We start from the raw sequence: 5,523 nt of genomic DNA on the forward strand, positions 1-5,523 counted from the left end.
AGTAGCATGCTGAGATGAAGGGCTACAAAGTTTGTTCAAATGAATGACCTTCACCCATATTCAAGGTCACAGGGGTCAAATATGTTAAAAACTTTAAACAACTTCTGAATAACAAAAAATGCCCAGGGTGATGATATTTAGTCCGTAGCATACTAGGATCAAGGGCTACCAAGTTTGTTTAAATGTATGACCTTGAATCATATTCAAGGTCACAAGATGCAAATATGGTCAAAATAAAAATTTAAAAAAAACAACTTTTTCTGAATAACCAAAAGGCTTAGGATGTTGATATTTAGTCAGTAGCATGCTGGGATCAAGGACTACTATGTTTGTTAAAGTGAATGACTTTGACTTATATTCAAGGTCACAGGGGTCAATTTTTTTTTTAAATCTTAAATCGACCTCTTCTGAATAACCATGGGTCCCAGGAGGTTGATACTTTGCAAGTTGCATCCTGAGATGAAAGGCTATAAAATTTGTTTAACATAATGACTTTGTTCGACTTTCAATCACAGGGGTGAAATGTTTAAAAAAAAAAATAACAGGTTCTTTTGAATGGAATTTTAATCATAAATACTGATATTTTATTTTGCCTGTAGCTTTATTTTAGATCACTTTTAAGGTTAAAAGTGTGAGATTTATACCAGGTGAGCGATGCAGACCCATTGGGCCTCTTGTTTTACTTGGTTTAAGGATGAATCTGTAAAGTCACTAATACATTGATGTGATATGAAAGATAACAATTACAGTTCAGTTTCCATTCCATCAAACTTAACATGTTGTGAACCTTGAAAATTCTCAGCAATGTGATTGTATCATACAGTGCAATATGAGATGTCTGGGTGTTAAAAATTCTCTTGATATTATGTACAGGTATCAGCCCTAGACCTTCTTCCTCCCTAACTATGTGTTAAAAAGACCAGTGATCACATTAGGATAATGATAAAGGTATAATGTATTATGTTGTTTGGAATTAATTCAGAAAGGTGTTCATGTAGAATTACTTATCTTTGTACATGTGAGAGAAATACTTATTATTGGTATGTAAGACCATGAATCCCGAATAAAACTATTATCTTATACATTGTAGTTACATGATAAGTGTGGGGGAAAAAATACTAAAATTATCTTCTTGAACTTGGAAAATGATTAAAAGTGTAGTGATTGGGCAAAGTCTGTGGGTATTAGGTAAAGTGAATTGAGTATCCATCCTGGTTTATCCTGTACATAACACCTGTGTCTCGCATCTGTGTGTTTGTCTCATACCTAGGCCTTTTGTTACGTTAGTGCAATGCCTTGCCTTCCTGAAAACACAACCTTTTCTGGAGTATCAATGGTAAATTGGTGTGGATCTGGCAAAAGATGGTTTCAAAATATTTTGCAGATGTCACCATTTCTTAATTCAACAGTGGTAGTCAAACCTTTCTTTCTGTATTAACAAAAATACTGCAGGTATATTTAATGTTCATGAGGTATAAGTTTTAGACTATAAAGAAATCTAAATGTAACAACCTTGACCTTGAATGAAGTGATAAGTAATGTGAGGGAGGTATAAACTTGTATATATATCTACAGTACAGCGCACAGTCCTCAATGTGTAGTTTTGTATTCAATAACTATATATATGTAAACTTTTGTTTTTAGTAAATTTCATACTGCATCTGACATGCATCTTCTGCAATAAAGCTGACTTCTAAATTATGCCAACTGTTTCTGTCTTAATTAATTACCTGTTTATAGTCACCTGTTTCTGCCTTGGTACAAGACAGCTACATGCATGTGTGAGCATCTGTTTCTATCAAGTTACCTGACAACTAAATTAAGGCACCTGTCTACCTTGGTACCTGACTTATTTACTATATTAAGACACCTGTTTCTACCTTGGTACCTGACTAAATCATTAAGACACCTGTTTCTACCTTGGTACCTGACTAAATCATCAAGACACCTGTTTCTACCTTGGTACCTGACTAAATTATTAAGACGCCTGTTTCTACCTTGGTACCTGACTAAATCATTAAGACACCTGATTCTACCTTGGTACCTGACTAAATTATTAAGACACCTGTTTCAACCTTGGTACCTGACTACTACATTAAGACACTTGTTTCTAACTTGGTACCTGACTAATGCATTAAGACACATGTTTCTACCTTGGTACATGACTACTACATTAAGACACCTGTTATACCATGGTATCTGACTAATACATAAAGACAACTGTTTCTGTCGTGGTACCTGACTAATACATTAAGACGCATGTTTCTGTCATGGTACCTGTAAGACACATGTTTCTGTCATGGTACCTGACTACAACATTAAGACAAATGTTTCTACCTTGGTACCTGACTAATAAATTAAGACACATGTTCCTACCTTGGTACCTGACTACTACATTAAGACGCCTGTTATACCATGGTATCTGACTAATTCATTAAGACACCTGTTTCTACCATGGTACCTGACTAATACATTAAGACACATGTTTCTACCTTGGTAAATGACTACTACATTAAGACACCTGTTATACCATGGTAGCTGACTAATACATTAAGACACCTGTTTCTACCTTAATACCTGTCTTATACATTAAGACACATGTTTCTGCCGTGGTACCTGACTAAATCATTAAGACACGTGTTTCTACCTTGGTACCTGACTACTACATTAAGACACTTGTTTCTATCTTGGTACCTGACTAATGCATTAAGACACATGTTTCTATCTTGGTACATGACTACTACATTAAGACACCTGTTATACCATGGTACCTAACTAATACATTAAGACACCTGTTTCTAGCTTGGTACCTGACTAATACATTAAGACACCTGTTTCTAGCTTGGTACCTGACTAATACATTAAGACACATGTTTCCGCCGTGGTACCTGACTAAATCATTAAGACACTGTTTCTACCTTGGTACCTGACTACTACATGAAGACACTTGTTTCTAACTTGGTACCTGACTAATTCATTAAGACACATGTTTCTACCTTGGTACCTGACTAATACATTAAGGCACATGTTTCTGTCATGGTACCTGACTACAACATTAAGACACCTGTTTCTACCTTGGTAACTGACTAATACATTAAGACACATGTTTCTGCCGTGGTACCTGACTACAACATTAAGACACCTGTTATACCATGGTACCTGACTAATACATTAAGACACCTGTTTCTACCTTGGTAACTGACTAATACATTAAGACACATGTTTCTGCCGTGGTACCTGACTAAATCATTAAGACACGTGTTTCTACCTTGGTACCTGACTACTACATTAAGACACCTGTTTCTACCTTGGTACCTGACAACTAAATTAAGACACCTGTTTCTACCTTAATACCTGTCTTATACATTAAGACACATGTTTCTGCCGTGGTACCTGACTAAATCATTAAGACACTGTTTCTACCTTGGTACCTGACTACTACATGAAGACACTTGTTTCTACCTTGGTACCTGACTGAATTATTAAGACACCTGTTTCAACCTTGGTACCTGACTACTACATTAAGACAACTGTTTCTACCTTGATACCTGACTGAATTATTAAGACACCTGTTTCAACCTTGGTACCTGACTACTACATTAAGACAACTGTTTCTACCTTGGTACCTAAATACTACATTAAGACAACTGTTTCTGTCGTGGTACCTGACTAATACATTAAGACACATGTTTCTGCCGTGGTACCTGACTACAACATTAAGACACCTGTTTCTACCTTGGTACATAACTTCAACATTAAGACACCTGTTTCTACTTTGGTACCTGACTACTACATTAAGACACCTGTTTCTACCTTAATACCTGTCTAATACATTAAGACACATGTTTCTGCCGTGGTACCTGACTACAACATTAAGACACCTGTTTCTACCTTGGTACCTGACTACTACATTAAGACACATGTTTCTGTCATGGTACCTGACTACAACATTAAGACACATGTTTCTACCTTGGTACCTGACTACTACATTAAGACACATGTTTTTGTCATGGTACCTGACTACAACATTAAGACATGTTTCTGTCGTGGTACCTGACTACAACATTAAGACGCATGTTTCTGTCATGGTACCAGACTACAACATTAAGACACATGTTTCTACCTTGGTATTTGACTACTACATTAAGACAACTGTTTCTACCTTGGTAATTGACTACTACATTAAGACACATGTTTCTGTCATGGTACCTGACTACTACATTAAGACATATGCTTCCACCTAGGTATATGACTACTACATAAAGACTCCATCCATCCAAGATGTAAGCCTTGGTACTCCAGGGGTTATCCTCACTCCATCCATCCTAGACCCGAGCCTTGGTACCCCAGGGGTTACTGCTCGCTCCATCCATCCTAGACCCAAGCCTTGGTACCCCAGGGGTTACTGCTTATTCAATCCAACCTAGACCTAAGCCTTGGTACTCCAGGGGTTATCCTCACTCCATCCATCCTAGACCCGAGCCTTGGTACCCCAGGGGTTATCCTCACTCCATCCATCCTAGACCCAAGCCTTGATACTCCAGGGGTTACTGCTTGCTCCATCCATCCTAGACCTAAGCCTTGGTACTCCAGGCGTCATTGCTAACTTCATCCATCCTAGACCCGAGCCTTGGTACTCCAGGGGTTATGCTCGATCCATCATTCCTAGACCTAACCCTTGGTACTCCAGGGGTTACTGCTCACTCCATCCATACTAGACCTAAGCCTTGGTACTCCAGGGGTTACTGCTCACTCCATCCTTCCTAGACCTATTTCCTTAGTACTCCAGGGATTACTGCTCATCCATCCTTCCTAAACCTAAGCCTTGGTACTCCAGGGTTTATGCTCACTCCATCAATCTTAGACCTAAGCCGTGGTATTCCAGGGGTCACTGCTCACTTCATCCTTCCTAAACCTAAGCCTTGGTTCTCCAGGGGTTACTGCTCGCTCCATCCATCCTAGACCTATTTCCTTAGTACTCCAGGGGGTACTGCTTACTCCATCCTTCCTAGACCTATTCCCTTAGTACTCCAGGGGGTACTGCTTACTCCATCCTTCCTAGACCTAAGCCTTGGTACTCCAGGGGTTACTACTCACTCCATCCTTCCTAAACCTAAGCCTTGGTTCTCCAGGGGTTACTGCTCGCTCCATCCATCCTAGAACTATTTCCTTAGTACTCCAGGGACTACTGCTCACTCCATCCTTCCTAGACCTAAGCCTTGGTACTCCAGGGGTTACTACTCACTCCATCCTTCCTAAACCTAAGCCTTGGTTCTCCAGGGGTTACTGCTCGCTCCATCCATCCTAGACCTATTCCCTTAGTACTCCAGGGGGTACTACTTACTCCATCCTTCCTAGACCTAAGCCTTGGTACTCCAGGGGTTACTGCTCACTCCATCCTTCCTAGACCTAAGCCTTGGTACTCCAGGCATCACTGTTCACTCCATCCATCATAGACCTAATAGACCTAAGCCTTGGTACACCAGGGGTTACTGCTCACTCCATCCATCCTAGACCTATTCC

Source organism: Mizuhopecten yessoensis, unplaced genomic scaffold (assembly GCF_002113885.1).
Source record: "Mizuhopecten yessoensis strain PY_sf001 unplaced genomic scaffold, ASM211388v2 scaffold11129, whole genome shotgun sequence".
NCBI classification, from domain to species: domain Eukaryota; kingdom Metazoa; phylum Mollusca; class Bivalvia; order Pectinida; family Pectinidae; genus Mizuhopecten; species Mizuhopecten yessoensis.